The sequence below is a fragment of the Thermobia domestica genome, chromosome 7 (assembly GCF_964235325.1).
Source record: "Thermobia domestica chromosome 7, izTheDome1.hap1.1, whole genome shotgun sequence".
Classification (NCBI taxonomy): domain Eukaryota; kingdom Metazoa; phylum Arthropoda; class Insecta; order Zygentoma; family Lepismatidae; genus Thermobia; species Thermobia domestica.
In genome coordinates, this window is record NC_137460.1 from 81491581 (window position 1) to 81514000 (window position 22420).

At 36.3% G+C, this 22420-nt stretch overlaps 1 protein-coding gene across 3 annotated transcripts in view; it reads left to right on the top strand.

The window, feature by feature from the left end:
• The first annotated feature begins 11294 nt into the window (after positions 1 to 11294).
• LOC145688898 (E3 ubiquitin-protein ligase CCNB1IP1-like) overlaps positions 11295 to 22420 on the top strand; it is a 37932-nt gene continuing 26806 nt past the window's right edge. Inside the window, exon 1 of one of the 3 annotated variants that reach the window (XM_081763064.1) lies at positions 11295 to 11360. The gene's annotated coding sequence lies outside the window, so the exon portion shown is untranslated. Of the gene's footprint in view, positions 11477 to 22420 lie in introns of all 3 variants that reach the window. The other 2 variants (XM_081763063.1, XM_081763065.1) reach the window with 2 other exon arrangements.

Consider the following 22420-nt stretch of genomic DNA (forward strand, 5'->3'; position numbering starts at 1 on the left):
TTAATTTTGGAAATTGCCCAATCTAAACATTTGGTATTATAGTATAGGACCCTAATATAGATCACTATAAATTTGGGTGGTGCACCTTGTTCCCTTTTAGAGGTACAAAATTGCCAAATTTTAGTACAACCACGTGTTTGGTTTTCGGCCCAATTTATCCCCTTTGATGACGTCCTATTACCTTATCTGATTATATGGGTATGTATAGGGGGTCAATTATCTTACATAAGACATAGGTACATTAGTGCATCCTTTTTAACATTTGGGAGGGGTACCTTGGCCCACCCCTTAAATTTTGGAAATTGTTTAATATAAGCATTTGGTATTATAGTATAGTACATCAATATGTATCACTATAAATTTGGGTGATCCATCACGTTCCCTTTCATGGGTAAAGAACTACCAAAAATCAAAATTCAGAGGTTATTGACCCCCTTTTATGCGGTTTTATTACCTTATATGAATATATGAATGTGTTCAGGGGTATATTTTCTTTTATAAGGCATGAGAACATCGATGCTTCCATTTTAAAATTTGGCATAGGTACATTGGCTCACCCTTAAAGTTAGGAAATTGCCCAATTTGGTATAATAATATAGGGTCTTATAAATTTCGTTTCCTTTCATGGGTAAAAAATTGTCAAAAATGTAAATGAGCCCTTTGGTAAGGATGAACGAGTACAGAGGTTTATTACCTTTATATTGTTATATTCCCTTTTAAATTTTGTTGGGGTACATAGAACCATTTCTTAAATTTGGGAATTATCAAATAACAAGTAGGTGTCCCTCTTATGGAAAAGCATCCAAATTTTAAAGGTTATTGACCTATTTTATCTTTCTTGATACGGCTTTATCATTGAATGAGTACAGGATGTATTACTTTTTTCATAAGACACAGGTGTATTTGTGTATCAATCTTAAATTTTGGGGAGGGTACATTTCTTATTGTTAAATTAATAGTTGGTAATTGTTCTTAAAATTGGATGGTATCTCATTCTTTGGGTAAATCATTGTCAAATATTAGTATGATCACGTGGTCAGTTATTGACCTATGATGGGATTAGGAGTCCAGGACATTGGTACATTGAAACTTTGAAGGATAAGTTGAGAATTGTCAAAATGAAATTACGTCATTAGTTTTGATTATTCCCGCCTATGGACCAAATATAAACGTAAGCAATACAATGTATCACTTGATTGACCTTGATGATGTAGTGTACAGGGATTCATTTCCTTTGTTGCGGTACATCTTAAGTTTGAGTACACACTTCTAGAAACCAGTTGGTCTACTAAGGTAAACAATTGACGGACATTATTGACCTTATTGAACATATAACGATATGTTTAATCTTAAGACAGCTATATCGAGAGAAGTATTGTTTAACTTTTGGAATTGTGATAAACAGAATTTTAACATAAGGCGCGAAATTTGAAACAATACTTTGAACTTTAGTCACAGCTCATAGTCTAAGATCATTGGTGGTGGTTGATTTGCCCTTGAGCTTTAGAAATCTAACCTTATGGAATCTTATGACTCTAAAGTCTAAAGGCAATACATGCTACAACACTGAAATTTAGTCACAAGGTGATGTAATCTGACACTGGCAAAGTTATTGTTGATGCAATTTGATTGGATGATCATTATCTTGCGTGCAATCTGATTGGTTGATCACTATCTTTCACGCAATCTGATTAGTTGATGATTTTCAAATCTTTGCTGCATTCAGTTTTAAGTTTTGTTTAACATTTTATCGATTATTGTTTAAAAATCTTAGTTTGAACATTTTCTTTCAACATTTTGCACTCACTGATAAATATGATAAAAACCGTTTATTTGTTAATCGAATAGTTAAAAACCGGATAAAGTTTGACGGTTAACCGTGAAACGTAAAATTATTTGTTTGAAAATTTTGCTTGAAATTTTTTTCGTTTCAAAATTTTTTGTTTGAAAATTTTGTTTGGAAATTTTTTGTTTGAAATTTTTTCGTTTCAAAATTTTCTTTGAAAAATTTTTTGTTTGAAATTTTTTCGTTTCCAATTTTTTAGTTTAAAAAAATTGTTTGATTTTTTTGTTTCAAAATTTTTGTTTGAAAATTTTTGTTTGAAATTTTTGTTTGTAAACTTTTTTGAAATTTTTGTTTGGAAAATTTTGGTTTCAAATTTTTAAGTTTGTGCACTCATTGATAAGAAACCGGAACTGCTTAGAACAAAAACATCTGGCAACATTGTTTATCATGATGCAATAGTACACGCCAGAACATGGTAATGCAACGTCATCAGTTTTGCATCATCGTTCGAGATAATATTCTTCATAACGTCATCATGTCTACTTGTCTGCACGTGATGTGATGAAATCACGTGATGTGATGAAATCATTTACCGATTTATAACAGAATATACCTTATAGAACCTTAGCTAGCCAAATGATCCCTACAAAGTTTGGATTAAGAACCGTATTGAAGCTTGAAAATGATAAGGATATTATTTTACCGGCAAGTTATTTACCCAAGGAAGCATCAAAACAAGAACTATTACCTTTTTTAAACACTGGATCTGTATCTTTATGCTATAAATGACTCGTTGGACGCAGTCATCAATTTGAATTTAGTAAATAGCCTGATCTGTGAATTTGGTTTCGTCAGCAATAGTAATGAAATCATGAACTCAAACGTCAGCACATTCCTTTTCAATGACTCAGCCGTAGCTGTATGAAATCAGCAAATACAGTGTTAGCCCCTGAAATCATTCGAGCAAGTGCGTTTCAGCAGGAAAGATGTGTACTTCTAACGATAAAGAATTCCTCTTCGCAAGCTATTATCCAATAAATATATTTAAAACAAAACATGTCATAGCATTCCATGGAACGATGATAACCTCCTAAGAGCGGAACCTAGAGTAGGATCCAAATCACTTGTGTTCCCACTGGGAATCGAATCCGGAACTCACCGGGGACACTCGAAGGTCAATAGGAGCAACATTATTTCTCATCTGTTTATTTTCATGGAAACTGTGCGGACAAAATGTGGACCAGTAATAATCTTCGATAACTACAGCAGGAAGCTCGCGTTAATCCGAATATTTGCTTGAGTTGTTCGAGTTATTAAATTGTTTGGAGTAAAAGGTAGTGCTCAAAAGCCACAAATCCAGTTACAAACAAATATTTGTCAAGGTTTATTTCTAATCTAAAATATATACAGTACCAATATAAGCAATATATACAGTTAAGCATTCACTAGCGGATCCAGAAGGATCGTTTGGAGGGGGCGGTTCGCTTCCTGGAAGATGAGTGTAGAATCAAGGTGACCATAACTTTAGTTTGCAAGAATGGGACGCTAATGAATCCGGTTTTGAAGGGGGGTAAACCTGATTCCCAGATTTCATTTGGGAACCGAATTTGCAAATTTTTAAAAATGAAAGTGTATTCTTTCCGTAGATTTAAATTAAATATGCACTTCCATTTTGGAGACGTGGCGGTGTCATGATTCACTTCACAGATAGTCTCCGCCATATATCAGATACGCTATCTTGCACAGTACTTGTACAAAACAAAATATTATATGACGATGGCATTCATTTTAACGAAAGAGTGTACAATTTGCTCTAATAATTTATATTTTGAATAACAATTGCGGGACAACAGTTGAAAAAAGGACCGGTCTACGCAAAAAGAGATAACGGTATACATGCATAAAGAATAATATAAAATATTAACAAATTACAAAAGACATTATGGTATTTCTATGCATTTCTTTGTAGCTTAAAAATAATACAATAATTAATTATAAAGTGAAGTTCAGTAGTATATAGTACACAGTGTTCCAAGTGGGCCAAAACATAGGAAAGCAATCTTTACATATTCCATCGTTTCTATTTATATCAGGATATAATTCAACAAATTGAAAATTTAAAAGAAAAAATATAATATTCAAACTGAACTCCAAGGATGTATTAGTGGCACCGTGAATAATCTCCTTGGCGATTGCCCGAACATGATTTTCGTGGTTTTTCTCCGAAATAAAAATGTTATGGTTTCTCCCTTAAAAGAACTAGCCTGCTCACTCAAGAGCACAGATCAAGTACAGGAGAATGAAATGGATAGACTTTCTAATGCATAATACTAATCATCACTCCATTTAAACACTCTTGAACTACTAACAGGAGCCCAGAGCGACGGTTTGAAGTCAAACTACAGCAGTAACATCAGCTCGGGCGCACACAAGCACTATGAGCTAGATATACATTTAGATCCTAGATTACTAAACACTCAAGATATCTATCCTAACTAACTAACTAACTCTATGGCCTATGGAACCCGGAGGTTCAGTGCCGCGTTCACAAAAGCTCTCCACTGACTTCTATCCTTAGCTAATTGGATCCAGTTTCTACTTTGTATTCCTATCTCTGCGAGATCCATCTTAATATTATCCTCCCATCTGCGCCTAGGTCTTCCTAATGGTCGTTTTCCTATGGGTCTACCAGTCAAGACTTTGAAAGCGTTTCTACTTTCTTCCATTCTAGCTACATGACCTGCCCACCTAAGCCTCCTAGACTTGACGACCCTAACAATGTTGGGTAAACCGTATAAACTATGTAGTTCCTCGTTATGAAGCTTCCGCCATTCCCCATTCTCGTTCCTCTTGGGTCCGAATATTCTTCTCAGGATCCTGTTCTCAAATACTTTCAGTCTATGTTCTTCCCTCAGAGTAAGCGACCATGTTTCACAACCATACAGAACAACAGGCATGATTATCGTTTTATATATTTTAAGCTTCAAATTCCTCGACAGAATTCGCGACGACAAGAGATTTTGAATCGAATAGTAACACGAATTCCCTGCTTTTAGTCGACATTTAATTTCTTCATGAATATGATTTTCGTCTGTTAATATTGATCCTAAATATTTGAAAGTATCCACTTTATCCTAGAGAAGGTAATTGTCGTTGGTGTTCAGGACCACATATTACAGCACATCATAGAGACATCTATGGGCGTCCGGAGCATTCTACCACGACCTCTTCTCGAACTTCACCATCTAGTACTGACCCTTCCGGCTCTTCTTAGGAGGATTCTAAAGGCACTCAGAAAATGCAGATTGAGGAACCACCATTCAAGATACCGAAACATACTGCTAAACCAAGACAAGAGACAATTGTTCCAGTACCCACATCCAACAGTTTTGAACCTTTGGCTACACTCTCAAGCAGATTATCACGCCCTGATTGATTTCTGCAAACAATTTAAGCTCCAATATGTCTTGGACTCAAGATCCATTACTTAAAGTGGTAATTCGACAACTACCAATTCACACTCTAGTGGACAATATGAAGAAGGATCTCATTCATAGAGGTTATCCAGTTATTACTATACAGCAAATGAGGGGCAAAGGTGGAATGTCAATATCCTTATTTCTGGTGACATTACAGAAGACTAATTGCGCCATGAATATTACCTCCTTGTAGTATTTAGAGTTCTACAAAATCAAGATAGAGCTGTTTCGGGCTAAACCTTGTGTTCAATGTTACAAATGTCAACGACTAGGCCACACGCAATCGTCTTGCCATGCTGACTCACGATGCGTTAAATGCGCCGGCCCTCATGCTTCCTATCAATGTTCAAGACGAGTGGGAGTCATCCTGCGAACTTCAAAGGGTGTCCAACCATTCATAAAATAACTAAGTCGAAGTAGCACACAACGTCGACTACCTAGAGGCGAAGATTTTCCACCACTTCATTCGGACTGTTAGTGCTCTGAGTTCAGCCACCAAACCAACTACTCCAACTAATTCTATTACGTATGAGCAGAAAACCCGTTCTTCATCACAGCCGTCGAACTATACCTCGCCACTTCAAGTTGACTCTTCTGATCATACTAGCTCCGCCTTCCAAGAACTTTTGGATATCTTTCGTGAATTGAACCTACTTCAGGTGTATAATATCAAGATCCAATTACCACAGCTTAGAGTAGCACAGGATACCATCACTAAAATCTTTATCATCTGTGACATCTTAGTTAGTAGATACTATGTCTACTAATTAACACTGAAGACTAAATTATTTTATAAATTCAGAACCAAAGCCTTATGAGGGCCATTCAATCTTGCTGACAGACACAATCATTGGCTATAACATCAACCAACCACCAGCTGCCTCCATTTAATTATCAACATCGCACCATCTGCAGCTTTTACATAAATCACTCAGTTCTTGTGTCTTCTCTAGTCATCGTCAAGAAATGTCATTTTCCACATGAGTCGGCGTCGGTGTCCGGCTAATAAATGTTACATCTTCTGGACTAACTTCAAGATGATACTACTAACACATATAGGAGGTATGGAGCTTTGATTAGTTCCGGGACTCAATTCTCTATATAAACCAGTTATTTACACCTTGACCATGACCTATAAATCGTATATAAATATATTGCAGTACTCCTTAACCATATAAATTACTAGTTACTAAGAAGAAAAGTGCATAATTTATTCAATAAAATACCCCAAATAATGTAATAACAAAAATATCAATACTAAGTGTTCTCTTACAAAAACTCAACAGAAATTTTGTCAATCTAGTACGAAATGTGTATACATTTTACATGAATTAAAATATGAATTAAAATTATATGGAATCACAATATAAGCTATTATAATGCATAAATAGTAAAAAAAAAAAAAAAAAAAAAAAATGAAATCCTCTGGAAGATTAGCAAAGCCTACAATAAAATGAACGAAAGATCAGAAATATAAAACCAAAATGATATTTCCGTTCATTACTGCGCACAAACCATGCTTCTTTTACATACCGACTGGTGATATTTGACAATATCAGATATTTCAAAAATGCAAATTAAGATTTAATATTGAAAAATTTCACCGTTAAACGAAATTACAGTGGAGAATAAAGTACGTATAACTTGGTTTTCTTTCATCTCAGATATAATATGAACCCCTTTTGGCCTAATGGCTAACACGCTTACCTTTGGTGCGCGTGGTCTTGGATTCGATTCCCGGTGGGATTACAGTTAAACGAAAAAATGTGGTTCGGATTCCATTATAATCAGTAGGTCCACGTCTCCTTTACCCGTCTTGGCACAACGGTGGGACGTTAAACAAACAAAACAAATATCATATGCATAACATATAACTGTTTATTAAAATACACTATATATATACACATTTGTTTACGATTGTAGTTGTGCCCTTTTGTTTCATTTAAAAATTTAGAAAAGCAAATTCAAACCTTTTTTTCAGTTCGTTCATCTTTCTTGATTTTGTTTGCGATTCAGATACATCCAAGGAGTTCAACTGTAGACTCAGGCTCATGACTTTCGGGGAGTACCAACGTGTTGAAAATGATTATGTGCAAAAACCATGACGAGCGGAAACCCATAGAACGGTCTTAGTCACCTTGCAGTCCATCTCTGTAAAAAGTACAGGACAAAATCAAATCTACGTCCTTTCTTGTTCCTGGCAAATTCCATGTTTCTAACCTTCAAAGATTCTTAGATATTGGTATCATATTATAATAATTGTAATTCCCGTCTCTTTTCTTTCCACCTCTTTTTCCCTCGTTTTAATAAATTATCAAAAAACGTTGAAACGCGTGTCAAATAATTTTAAATGGGAAATCCAAATATCAAATTTCAAGTCTCTAACCTTAAGGGATTCGGAGAGATGGCTACCTTATTAAAATAATTTCCACCCCATCGCCCCTTCCTTTCTTCGAATTTCAAAAAAAAAAAAAAAAATCCTTTCTTAGTGATACCCTACGTCACAAATCTTTTCTACTGTCCGAATTTCAAGTTTCTAGCTCAAGCGGTTTGGCCTGTGCGAGGATTAGTTATTCACTCAGGACTTCGTCTTTTATATATGAATTACAATAACAGCTTGTGTTATTTCCCAAGAAAAGATGAAATACCATTAGAAGTCACAATGAATCCCTGATGCCTTCCTAAAGTTTCCGTCTTGAACCCCAAGAGACACTGCTCTCTTTGTTGATCTAGTAGCTAGCAAAGCTACCTTTAATCTTTGATGCATGAGGTTCTGTGGTTTGATTCCAGTGAGTATGCATCAAACGCATTACAATGGTTCAGATTCAACTTAAACTCTAGTTTTCGTTCTCTAAAGCATCGCTTTTGACAAACGACATAAATACATATCAATCAATCAACCAACTAAAAAGTTTCAGATTCAAAGAACTTTTCGGTAAGGAGCGCTGAAGACTCTGATTCTGTTTATTCAAGGTAAAGGTAATTGAAGTTTCGGAACCCGAATTACATTTCCATTTCTTTTTCTAAAACACAATTTTAAAATATGCATTTTTAGTTCAAAGAGTTAGCCGTCTTACTCTCCTTGCTACAGCTGTTCTTCCGTCGAATGAATTATATTCTCGCTATTTTGGGGTTAATGGTGACCGCTTCAAGGAACTAGGGACAAAAGTATTCACAATTCAAATACATCTATATTAAGTACTATTAAGTACCACACATTTTGGTTAGACTCTGCTAGGCTTGTCACACAAATTGGATTGGTCGGGAAAAGACCATATTTGTGTAAATGCTGAAAGTTAAAAAAAAAAAAAAACCTTTAGGGGGCGGTTTCCCCCTCCGCCCCCACATGGATCCGTCAGTGTAAGCATTCAAAAGTCATTTGAAACAGTCTTGTATTCAAGAAAAGTGACCTGATTTAGTCTCAATTCACAACAACTGTTTCTGTTTGAGCAACCAGTCTAAAAATATCAACCCCGCCGGCTAAATATCATTCGGACAAGCGCAGGGTTCGGATTAACGTGAGCAGCCTGTACTGCTAATGTAGAAACAAAATACGGAAATGTGTAATTAAATGAGCTCGAAGAAAAGCAAATCACCTATATTCATGTCCAATGGACCAAGCTACCAATCACGTTTACACCATGCGAGGGGAAACAATGTTACCAATTCTAGCCGTGCTAACTTTATTGGTCCACAGCAGTTTGCGAATTATTATCTGGGAATGATGAAGAAATCCCCCTTTAAAACTAGATACACCATGTAAGTTTTATTTTTTCGTGTTATTTCCTCCTGGAGTAAAAACTGGAATTAGAAAGGAATTTTTACATGGATTGTGATGTCAAATAATGGACTTCAAGGAATAATAAACACATATTCCTCCTATCAGTATATTTGAGGAGAGGTGGGGGGGGGGATTTTAGTTTTCTTTCCTAAAAGGAAATTTACAGTAACAAGAATACAACAATACAGTAACAATACATAAAACAATAAAAATCAGAATTATGTCAATAACTGAAATTCAAGTAGAGATATTAAGTAACTTTTTTTTTTTTTTTGTTTCATGTGTCTGCGGCAATTACGAGTGATTATTTTTACATTTTTTTCCAACCCTACGAAATCGGTTTAAAAGGCTTCGTAGTTCACGAGGGGCTTTAATTTCAAGCCCGCGTAATTTAAAGGTTAATCACGACTTTTGGCGTCATTATATTACTACAAATATCTGTCTTAAAATAATTGTTCATTGCAGAGTTAAACAGGGTCCTTGAACCTTTTACATTACAATCCAAAGTAATACCTATTGCTTTTGAAGTACAGGATGTCACCTTTATTACTCTACTTCTGTTGGGGTGGGTGGATGGGTGGGCGAGACCATCCATCGGGTGGATGGTAGCCCACCCGCGCCCACCCATAATGCCGTCCCTGCAGCAAGCACTTCACACTTCGTCTCCTACCTCCCAGATCGCTATTACAACTGTGGCATGAAGTATTATGAATATATTCCTTCTTTTCGCAAAAACTTGCTTCAATATGTATTGCGTCATTTCATATCGAGATTCGAAAAGACTGATAACCTTTACTTTAACTCCTTTAAAATATGTTTAGAAGTGTTTGTCAAATAGTTAAAATGGAAGTTCACTGATCAACCTCTTCAGCTGGAGTTACTACTAAGAAGATGCACACGTGACTCATTGCCCAAAAATATGATATAAACATCAGATGGCTTTAGTGAGCCCCGCGAACATCCTATGGTATTTGCGCAGCTGTGGGCAAACTTCACTGGAAGAAAGAATACTTTTCTTTAAAGGAATGACTGTAGTTCATAGTGGAGTTTAATACTAATGTATTTTATTCTTCTCTTGTACTACATGTCTCCTGTTTTGTGGAAAGAAATGAGAACATGGTGACGTTTTTGGTAAGTATATTAAAAAGATTATTTTGAAATATTGTCTTTCATACTTGTCGACAAATTTGTGGCATTAAAGAACAAGTTGTAGTGGATATGGTAAGGGAGAAATGAAAGGAAATGCGTCTTGAAAGTGGAATGTCTGTATAAACACATAGGTAAGAGCTATTTTGCTTTAATATTCTCACTTCATTAAGTTTTGTGTTATTTTCTTGTTTACTCTTTTCTTAATAATATAATTTCTCATTTTTTCTTATAATTTTTTTCAATTCTTTTCTTATTATATTTTTTTCAATTCTTTAAAAGGACAAAAATAAACGACTAATACCAAAATTAGTTTTAATGACGTTTCTGATCGTTTATTTTTGTTCCGTACTTTTTAAAAATAATTTTCCCTGTTATTTTGTTAATATATTATAATTTATTCAGTTCTTTTCTCTTGTATTTGCACGAAATTTTATACGTGTTATAGAGTTGTAACTTATTGGCCTTTCTCTCTGGGTCATTTTTCCCGTTAGCTAGCAAAATCGAGGGCTATTTATTTCCGGGTTTAATTAACCGGGGACAAATTTCCACACCCTATTATTATTATTATTATTATTATTATTATTATTATTATTATTATTATTATTATTATTAGTAGTAGTAGTAGTAGTAGTAGTAGTAGTAGTAGTAGTAGTAGTAATAATAATAATAATAATAATAATAATAATAATAATAATAATAATAATAATAATAATAATAATAATGATAATAATAATAATAATAATAATAATAATAATAATAATGATAATAATAATAATAATAATAATAATAATAATAATAATAATAATAATAATAATAGCAGTATAATGTTTCAGAAAACCCAAATCGGGCAGCATTAGAATCACCACTGAAAGAAGAACCAAGTAATCTAAATAATTATACGAAAAATATAAAAATTATCTTTGATGGAGAAAAAATCATATGTAATAAAATAAATACCAGTAATATATATTATAATATACATATATAACAGATAAATTTAAGAAAAGTTAAACAAAGTAATATCTTTAGCAACTATCGACAAGAAACATAGGTAGCTTGGATTCAAGTCTGTATCTCGAAGTGTATATACCTTACAGAGGTAGAGAAGAAGAAGAAGATAATTCTACGATTGTTCTCGTCTAAATCGAAAACAAGCTCCAAAACTGTAAGTTATTGATAACAATGAACTTGCATATTATAATATTTGTATATCGTATCTTAATATTACAATGTGAGAAATATAAATTATTGTACTTTAAAATATCTGCAGCTCAAACCCTAGTCAGTATTGTATTTTCAGAATTAGATCTGTAGTGATCATTACCGAACAATTTAAACACTTTAATATTTGTAATAAACAAAATAAACATTATAATTTATTTGTGTATATTCTGATATCATTCTGATATAAATTATTAGGAAAATTGACATAGGAATGTATCGAGACTATAGTCATTCATAAGAAAACCTGTTTGATGCTATCAATTTGTAAGTTTTATTAATTCGTCAATAATTATTTTAAATATGTAGATATAATGTTTTATAACATGACACAGGTAATCCCTGGTGCCTGACGTCATCCGACACCGAAATATCGCGGGCGGCTCGTACCAGTAATTATCGATTCCTTAACCGAGCATAGGGGGCACGATGGCTCAGTGGTTGGAAGAGCGCTTACCTCGTGTGTGGGGTCCTAGTTCGATTCGTGGCCTAGTAAGATTGTGGTGGACAACATCGTATATATGGTTTTCTCAGGGTACTTGCGTTTCCTCCCGGATTATTATTCAATCAATTCTTACTTCATCATTCACTTACCTTAATCATTCGCCTCCCTTCCCCATGCCGTAAACGTCGCCAACACCTAGTAGCTCGCTTGCCGGTAAATGTCGATCATCGATATAGCGACATCGAACGATGGCGGCAAGGTTTCGTCGAGTCGAAACAGATATCTCGAGTCGGGGTGTTGAAGTTACCACCTCGTAGCAGCGAGGACTTCATTTTGGTCCGCACTCCTTTTATTCGTCGAGGAGAGTTCCGAAGGGGCCAACACGAACTATCGCCAGTTAGGTATATGCGATTATTATTATAGGCCTATATTATGTTTTCCTAACGAATTGTTCCTAAAGTGAGCTCCGAGGGTCAAGAGTAACCCCTGTCTCTACATCATGAAGTGAAAAATCTAGAGATAAGCCAGTATAATTGTATGAATGTAAGTGGCAACTGTCGCCAATCATTAGAAAGTTAATATGGAAGAACTATGAAATAAAGTAAAGAGAAGCGCGTCATTTTGTTATAAAATTACATGGCAAACGCATTTTATATGGTCCCACAAGATTATCGTTGAATACACATGGTTGAAGGAGCACTCTTATTAGCAAAATTAGAAAGACTTCAACAATTTGTCTCTCTACAAGCCATGTTTTCTGCATCGCCTCAGTGGCGAAGTCGGAAGAACATGCGCCTAGTAATCATGAGGTGGATGGTTCGCGCCCACCCCGGAATACTTCCATTTTCTTTTTATTGTAGTGTTTTTTAGACTCACCTTAATGTAATCAAACCACGCATATAGGTGATTTAACATATTTTGAGGGAATATTTGTTTGGTTGATTGGCGTTTCGCCGCGTCTCTGCCACTGGTGGGCCGCTGGTAGTATAATTTCCAAAACGCAAATAGGGCCACCGCGGATCGTCGCTGCGTGGCCGCCTATTTTTGGCGAGATGCAGCTACAGTAGTTGCTCATCGCTGATCCACCGACGCTTACGACATGGGGTTAGCCTAAAAAGCATAAACGTGGGACGTTAAACTGAAAACGTTCATTTTCATTTCCTACCGAATATAAAGCTACAAATCTCACAGTTCAAATGCATTCAATTCTAACCTAATTATAGTAGGATACTATTGAGACTGCAGTGCCTCAGTGGTAGAACGCTCATCTCTGACGCGTGGGGTCCCTGGTTCGATCTCAATCGCGCCAAGTGAACTTTGTGGTGAACAAACACCGTGTGTGTGGGTTTTCTCGGGATTCTCCCGTTTCCTCCTACTTTATTCATTCCACCATTGCATTCATTTCTCATAATCACCATCTCCTTTAGCCTAGTTGGCATAATCGTGGGACATAAAACTGAAATATTCCATTTTTTCATTACTAAGGAAACAGGAGACGGAACCGCCATAAATGGCTGCTCCGAAAAACAAAATTTACAGAGAATTGAGTAGAATCAGACGAAATATCAGTATGAGAGTAACAAAAAAGGTAGTAAAGGTCATCAGCGTAGCGTATTTATTTAGGGAGGAAAATGAGGTTAAATCTCGGACTATATTAGTTCGTGTATTGATAGGATATTAGGCAAACAGGCAGTGTTTCAAACCTGCTGTCTTAATAACTAACCTGAGATGTGTATGCTTTTGTAATAGATAGAAATACAGAAATATAGAGCAGAAATTAATAAGAAGAGAATTGCATTTGAATCAGATGTGGTCAAATTGGGCCAAATTTTCGGTGCTATCCCATTGTATGTTGACATAAATTTGTAAAATCCATGAAAGTAATGTTATTTGATTGTAGGAGCTGCGGTGGCTATGTGATAGAGCGTTCACCTCTGGTACATAGGGTCCCTTTTTTGATCCCAGCTCACGCCAAGTGAGATTTGTGGTGAACAAATACTGTGTGCGTGGGTTTTCCCGGGATTTTCCCGTTTCCTACAACTTTCTTCATTCCACCATTTCATTCATTTCTCACCATCACAGTCTCCTTTAGCCTCGCCGGCATAACCATGGGACGCAAAACAGAAAGATTCCATTTCACAACTACGCAAGGAATCAAAATATATCGGATCTTACCTCTTACATGTATAATAAGCTACAAATATGAAATGGTAACTGTACCACATAGTACCAGTAGCGTCTTCTCTGGGTGTGCAAGTCGTGTGTTAACGCCGAACAAAAAATTAAGAAAAGAGAATTTTAATTTAATTAAATGGATCGTCAGAACTTGGGATTTTTTATTATTTGTGGATATACAGATATTTTATAGCAATACGGAAAACATATTTTGGGGGAGGGAGTATGATCTACGCACTTTTTTTATTGCTAAACATATCATTCAATTCAAAAGTTAATGGTGCAATCGACTTCTTCCTAAAACACATGGAAGGAGTACGCTGAAAAGAAACATAATTTTTTTATCAATCCAAGTTGTGTTGGAAGTGTCAGTTGATGAAAAAAAAAAAAAAAAAAAGCCTGGACGTTAAGCTACAGAACGGCTTTCCATTCTGCCTTTATATTTCCCTAATTTTCATTTACCTTATCCTTAGTGAGTCATCCTCAAGACTTACGCTTTCGGGCCTCTATTACTGTTTCTAAAGCAGAAATCCAGAGGTTTCTACGCAAAGAAAGACAACTTGAGCTGAAATTCACGCAGTTGTAAGTATATAATTGCTTGTTTTTGATTTTCAGTTTCATATTTTGAGGGTATATTCAGGGACGTAGTGTACATTAAGGCTATAAGGTTTAGCCTATCCGTTTATTTATACATCAGCCTGAAATTTGCTTTTGGACATTGATACAATTAATTTTATTTAAAATGGATTTATTTTATAATGCGCTGTTTAAACATCACGCGAGAAATAATAGATTGAAGCTTCTGCGAAAACGCATTGTAGGCTATGGACATCTAGCCTTCCGCCTTTCTCATGTTATCTTGAGAATGGGACGGTGACAATCGCTTCGTCGTCACCCTCAGCAGACGAAAACCACCAGCAGTACACAAATTCAACACGATGCAACGAAAGTGGACAGCGACAGGACGCGGTCTTGTAAGAAAGTATAAAACAGAAAGACTATTAAAAATTTAGGAGCTCCCATTCAGTAACAAGTTCTAACAAAAAAAAAAAAAAAAAAAGAATAAAAATGATTAGTACTAATACATCAAGGACCTTATTGCGTTCCGGTTTGCGTTATTACAGCGTAAAATTTGCATTTGAGCAGTGTTGGGAAGTAACGTAACGCAAGTAACGCGTTACTTTTTAAGTAACGTTTCCTAGTAACGCGTTACATTTTTCCCAAAGTAACTGTAACGGTAACGCGTTACAAATTTTTAAGTAACGTACCTAGTTTGCGTTACTTTTTTCGCGTTACTTTTCGGATGAGTAACTACAATATATGTATATTTTTTTTTTTCGGAAACAAATGTTTCTTTCCTGTAAGTGAATTTCTCAGAATGAAACAATCGAGCATGAACTACGTATGTCAGTGACCGACAGTCACAGACACAGAGAGAAACAGGTAAGTTCATAGTGCCACTTGCTGTTTTTTGAAGATGAGGACAGCCTTAGGGAAATCACGTGTACTGATTGCAAGCACCTGGAAGGTTTTGTCGTAGATTTTGATAGCTCCAAATCAATACATTCAGTGAGTGAACTAGGAGTGCAATGATACCGGTAGTCTATTTCTCTTTGATTGGTGTTGTTTTTATAAAGATGGAGAACGAAAATATTTTACCGTTCGAACATTTGAAAGAATACTTTTCTCTTAAGAGCTGAGGATGATGGTGGACAGAATTTAAAAGTAAAGTATCTGAAGTACCCCGGCGGAAAATATTTATCAACAACTAGGGTGCCAAATTAACGATTTATGAATAAACTGTGTTCTGATGAACAGGCCTGCTTTATTACTAGAAAATAGTTTGCTGATGGTATGTAATATTGGAGTTCTTTCAGATCAGTTTGCTTACCCTAGAGTCCCGTTGATTATAGAGTAGTGTAATGTTTCTCTATATTCTTTATTTTTAATTTTACATAACAACATTGTTATTATTATGTAATTAGTTTAACGGAATAATAATAAGCAACTATTTTTTCTAACGTTAGGGATGAGCACGAGTCAAGCTAAAACTCGGCTCGATTCGACTCGAATTCAAGTCGAGTTTCGAGTCAAGTCAAGGGTAATATCCTCGAGTCGAGTTCCGAGGCGATTCAGTTTTTTGCGTCGAGTTTCGAGTCCAGTAGAGTTTATAAATGGCTTGTTCGTTTTAAGTCGTCTTGAAATCATGGCCTGATTACACTGGAAAACGAAAGCCATGAGAAATGTAAGCTAAACAGTAATATGGAATACTTTTAGTGTTGCTCACGAGAAGGGACACGGCTTGCATCTCGTCTCGTCTCGATAGCGAGATCACAAGAGATTTTTTATAACAAGCTCAGCTCGGCTCGGCTCAACTGAAAAGATGGCTCGAGCCGGCTCACTTGGGGTGAACCATCGGCTCGAGCTGGCTTGGTAGGGATGAGCCATTTGCTCGGTTCGGGTCAACTGAGCGAAGGGCTCTAGCCGAGTCGGTTGGGTGAGCTGTTGGCTCGGCTTACTTCTCGGTTCGGGTCGATAGTGAATGAGCTGTAAGCCGAGCTGCTCGAGTCGTTGACAATTCTAAACCCGGGCCGAGCAGTTTTGAAGATATTTGGCAAGTGCTCTCTAACTTTTAACAGTGTTTGGCTCGAGCTCGAATACTCAACCTAGACCCTCAACCCAAATTCAGAAGCTCGTGAACAATGTCTTTGACTCCTAAACTTCACGACTACCGAGGTTGGCAATCAACTAGTTTTTTAGTATTCAAATACGAACCTCCTATCTTTCGTTTTATATCGAAAATACACACCGGATTTGGCTCGAGTCGATTCGAAACTTGACCCTATTCGAGCCGAGTTAGAGGAAATTTTTCGAGTCGAGTTCAAAGATGTCTGTTTCTAGTCGAATCGAGTTTCAAAGAAAACTCGCTCGTGTCCATCCCTACGAGTAACGCAGTATGGCATTGTAGTACGGAAAATTTAAGTCATTTTTTTTTCAAATTTTTAAAGTTTCGGACCTAAAAGTAACGCGTTAGTAACGCGTTACTTTCGAAGTAAAGTAACAGTTACTTTTGGGGGGCAAGTAACGCGTTACTAACGCGTTACATTATAAGAGAAAGTAAAGTAACTTGTAACGCGTTACATTTTTACAAGTAACTTACCCAATACTGCATTTGAGTTGGTGATAATTGACATAAAAGTTATAATTGCTTGTTGTATTATTTGCGTAGCATTGCGACCCGCAAGTTTTGCGGAGATCGATACTGAATGAGGCCTCAGATGAGGTTTCTTTTTTCTACTTTCAATCTAAAAATAGCTTTTTCTCTAAAAAAAAGCATCAATTGAGTGTGAGCTGCTGCACTACTGTCATCCATTAGTATGCTGACAAAGGCGACGATTTCTCTGTAAATTTGGGAAGGGGGGGGGGGGCTTTTAGATGCAGAACGTATATAAAGTACGGAACAAAAATAAACGACCGAATTCGTCATAAGTTTTAATGGCATTTTCGGTCGTTTAACTTTGCCCCGTACTTTATATGAGGATTTTAAGACAAATTGTATTCAAATTATGCAAGATATTGTATATTCATAAATACAATAGGGGGGCCTACATGAGCTTCGGAGGGGCGGCCCCCGAGGATCGGCGCCCTTGTATGCTGATATGTGTTGTGAGTGAAGTGCTTAAGTTTGTGTCTATGATTTGGGGGGTTTAAAATTAGGATAGCCCTATATCCGTTTTTATTTGTTTCTATGTTTGTATATGTTTCTAGGAAACAATAATGCAGTGTATGTGTGATATGCGAGTATCGCATATGTAAGGAAACCGTATATAAGGGAAATAAGAAGCAGATCTACTCTTATACTGTTTCTTGCATTGTATGAAAAATATACTGCATGAATTACATTTTTATATCAAGCATTACAGCCAGGTCCGTAGTCAAAACACTAAGACGTGATCGTTTAAATAAGGGCAGGATAGTTTTTTTTTTGGGGGGGGGGGCAACTTGAATTCTTTTTACACCCATATATACATACAACAAACAATTGCAAGTTTCAGGGGACTGTGCCCCTCCTAGACAACCTCTAGCTACGTATCTAATTTTAGCCTACCCATTTCAAAACTTCACGCTACGTTACTGGGTATATTTACTTATACTATAATTATTATAATTAAATGTATTCCTTACGTAATAACATCCTTCTTGATTCCTCTTTATAATTTCCAAACTAAGTTGTTAGAAGTAAATTGCTATTTATAGGTTGATGTAACTAAGACATTATGCGATGACGATCATGGTTCCTTACTTTCGAAAATAGCGAGAACTTCCAGGTACAGACTATATTCAGGAAATCGATGGGTGGGCATAGTCACTATTAAATACTCGTATGCAGGGATGTAATGGGATGTATACGAGAGTATACGGCGTATATCCACTTAAAATCTTTGTAGTCCAGCGTATACTCACCTTAAATTTACGAAAGAATGAGCGTATATTGGGGTGCGTATACGCCAAATAGTAGACCTATTCCGTAGATGCTATGCTTTTGAAAACGATCGAGCGTATACTTGCCAAAAAATTCTAGCATTACACCACTGCTCGTATGCTGAATGCGAATGCCACTAAAATAGTTATGCGTAAATTGAGGTAAATTTATCACAATATTTTCGATCAGTAAAAAAATGTGGGTAGGCCCATCTTTGCTCCTGGGAAGAGGGGGTTCTCCCTCTAGTATTGCCTATGGTTGTGAGGGTTAATATATTTTTCCTTTCTTGCCAACGCCCTAACATCCACGTCAGGAGACGCTACTGCATAGTACTCCGTAAGAAAGTCATGATGAAGTGAAGTGCTGTGTGAAGGCAGTGTACAAAGTGATCATAGAAGTGTCGCAAGGCTATATCGCACACCATGTATATGTATTTTATCCCTTATAAAGTATTTTCCAAATTCCAACTATAATCATTTATGCGTATATTCACCGTCGTTCACGCGCCTGCTTAGACTCGGTTTCATAGCATTCGTACTCTTTAGAGGATACTTAGCGTATGTTGCTTTGTATTTTTAAATTAATTCGTATTTTATGCACTATAGTTTATGCCATATGTACACACGCTGTAGTTATACTCAGTCAATCTGCATTCATGAATACAACTCCTTCCTATATAAGACAGTAATGGGGCCTATGCAGAGTCATCCTGACTTGTGATTAGTGTCATACTAAAGAATTCGACGAACATATCCTTCCTGCAGTAGTCAGAGCTTTAATATGGCGCTAATCATACCTCAAAACGACTCTGCATAAGGCGGTAAGAGTTTATTTCCACTGAGAGAAGTTCACATTTCACGAATATAAATACCCCTTGTGTGGGAACCTAGTGCGGAAGAAGTATTTTCGTATGTGTTTTGCAATTTCTGATGTTCCAGAAACATGTAGTTGATAAGACACTCCGCCCAAAGCTCCAGTCTAAAAGTTTATTTACACAATGCTGTACCAGGGTGTTGTTTATAGTGCGGGGTTGGAAACATGAGAAGCTAAGGATTCATTGTTTTCGATGTTTATGAATACCGTTTAATTTGTAACACTTAACAGTTGGAAGGTACTAATTTTGAGCAGTAATATATACAATGTATCTGGTGATACGTATCTACTGAAGAGAAGAGAAAGTATGAAAATAAGAAATAACTGTGATTAATAGTTAAGAATGAAGGATAGAAATGAAAGAAGATTAATTCTGGGTAAGGTATTTTAAAATAACAAAGGTTTATGTGGGTCTTTTCCGGGACCGCCGTCTGCTGAAGATAAGCTGGAAACTAAATGAAGTGTGTTTAAATCAGTGATGTGCCGTAAACTATAATTTTACGTCTACGCGATTGTCTGCTGTAATCTATACGTAATCTACATTACATCTTTTCCCGTGTAGACTATGTAGACAACCACTATCAACTGTAAGGAAGAATTTCGTTGCTCGTTTGTTCATATTTCCTCATTCAGATTGTTTTGCTTCGGTGCAGCGAAAGATTAGGGAAACGACTAACATATAAAAAGTAGAGGGAATTATCTAATCTGTATGTTTACTCTGCTCTGCACATTACCACTTCCTTAGATTTTCCACTTCGAGCACTGCTTTTATAATGAAATTTACAAAACTAATTCTCACCTGTGGGCTTTTAGTCTTGAATCTGCTGTATTTGCCAATTTTTTTCTTGCATATTTTACAAAATGCATAATATTTTTCATTTTCCTTCATCAAGGCAAAACTAAGTATTCGAAAGTTACTATTCGCTGGTCTAGGTATTTTATTTTGTACGCAATTTCGCAAGGTAACGACAAAAGAAAGCTCCTTTATTGTCCACGACGCCATATTAAATTACGTGTTGTTGACATGTTCTACATAGTCTACGTTGTTTAGATTGTCTACGCATAGTTGACATGTAAACGTAAACTATCGTTTTTTACGCGTAGACGCACATCTCCGGTTTAAATTATTATACTACATACATAACTATCCATTATTGTTAGGATAAGGAATGATAACAATTCGGATCTCAACTGTGGTCTCCAGTCCATCTACTAATAATAAATGGGAATTATAACCATGGGCCATTTACTTTTTCTACTGACAGTAGCGATCCATGCGGCGCAACCCAAGTGCATTTTCGTTTACTACTGACAGCTTGCACCGCAGCTGTAAAACTTTTGCTTCCACCGGAGTTCACGGCAACATTGTCAGAGTTTGGTTGATTATATAGGGTGTTTGAAAACAGCACCGACAACTTTTGAAAGGTGACTCCTGACATAAAGATGAGACAAAAATATAAACCAACCTGGGTGCACGAATGCTTCCTTTCCGAGTTATAGGCTGCTGAAAACATAAAAAATGAACTTTAAAGATCCATAGCTCCAAAAGTATGGAACCTACCATAGTCGGGTCAAGACTTCACTTAGAAACTAATATGTGCGTTATCCAAAATTACATGTTTCAGAATCCTAAGGTTCTCACGCAATATTTTTTAAAGGGGAGTTTGACTACGGTCACATAATTTGAAGTAGCCTATTCACCAACTACCTCTATAAACATTGTTGCGGAAGTACTGTAGGATTCTAAAACTTAGATATTTCGATAGGTCACATTCTAGTTCCTTAGTGAAATCTTGACCCGACAACGGTAGGTCCCATAGTATTGGACCTTTAAAGTTCATTTTTTCATGTTTTCGGCAGCCTATAACTCCGAAAAGAAGCATTTGTGCACTCAGGTTGGTCTATACTTTTTGTCTTATCTTGGTGTCAGGAATCATCTTCCAAACGTTGTCGGTGCTGTTTTGAAACATCCTATATATAAAGATTAAGGTATTTTTCTTCGATAGAGACTTGTCGTGGGGAAATGTCTAACGTGTGTGCTTTTTCGTGAGTGTAATCCCGAATCTGAATCTCGGAGGAAGTACCGAGGTCGAAATTCTAGGGAGATACAAGCAGGAGCGTCATTTCAGATTTTGCTTGGGGGGGGGGGGCAAGACCTCTTGATATAAGTAAAATTTCGCGTTTTTCACTGACTTACTACTATTCTATTGATAAAATCTATATACACCTCAAACTCAGGGAGGGGGCAAATGCCCCTCCCTGCCCCCTCTAAATGACGCCCCTGGATAGAAGCAATGCCCCCATTTAATATTTTCGGAATTCAACTCCTACTTTTTAGTGGGGAAAATAATGAATTTGCGGGGATGTGCACCCTTGGCGTACAGTTGTCCAACTTTAAACTAGAAATTTCATTTCATATGTAATCAGCATTATTTTATATTTAATTAACGGATGTAGCTCTGATATGGGAATTTCAGAAAACAATTAGAGTTAATTATAATATTGAACCTTTGTAAACAACCATAATCTTAAGTATCTTGCCATTATTGGCAGATCATTTCCGGCAACTGAGAAGCCTGGAATGGTTAGAAGCTAAATTATTAAAATAGTGCACAAGTTTTCTGTTTTTATACCACCCATCAACTCTGACCTCCCTCGCCCCCTTTTTCATTCTCCTGTCACCATATCCTTTAACACGTCCTTCAAGATGTAGTTAAATATCAGGCAACGTCCCAACCACTTTCTCTTCCTCTTTTCAATTACATCTAAAATTATTATTTTCTCTTACATCTTTTCTAACATCCTCTCATTCGGTTTCTGCTCGACCCAGCTAGTTCTCTCCATTCTTCTCCACACCCACATTTCGAAAATTTTCAGTCTTTTTTCATCGCCTTTGTATAATGTCCATGTTTCCCCCCATATAATACAATACAGCACACGAAGGACTTTATTAGACTTTTTCTCAACCCTTTATTCAAGGACCTCCAAATTAACTTTTCTTCCTTCTAAATGCTTCTTTCGTCATCCC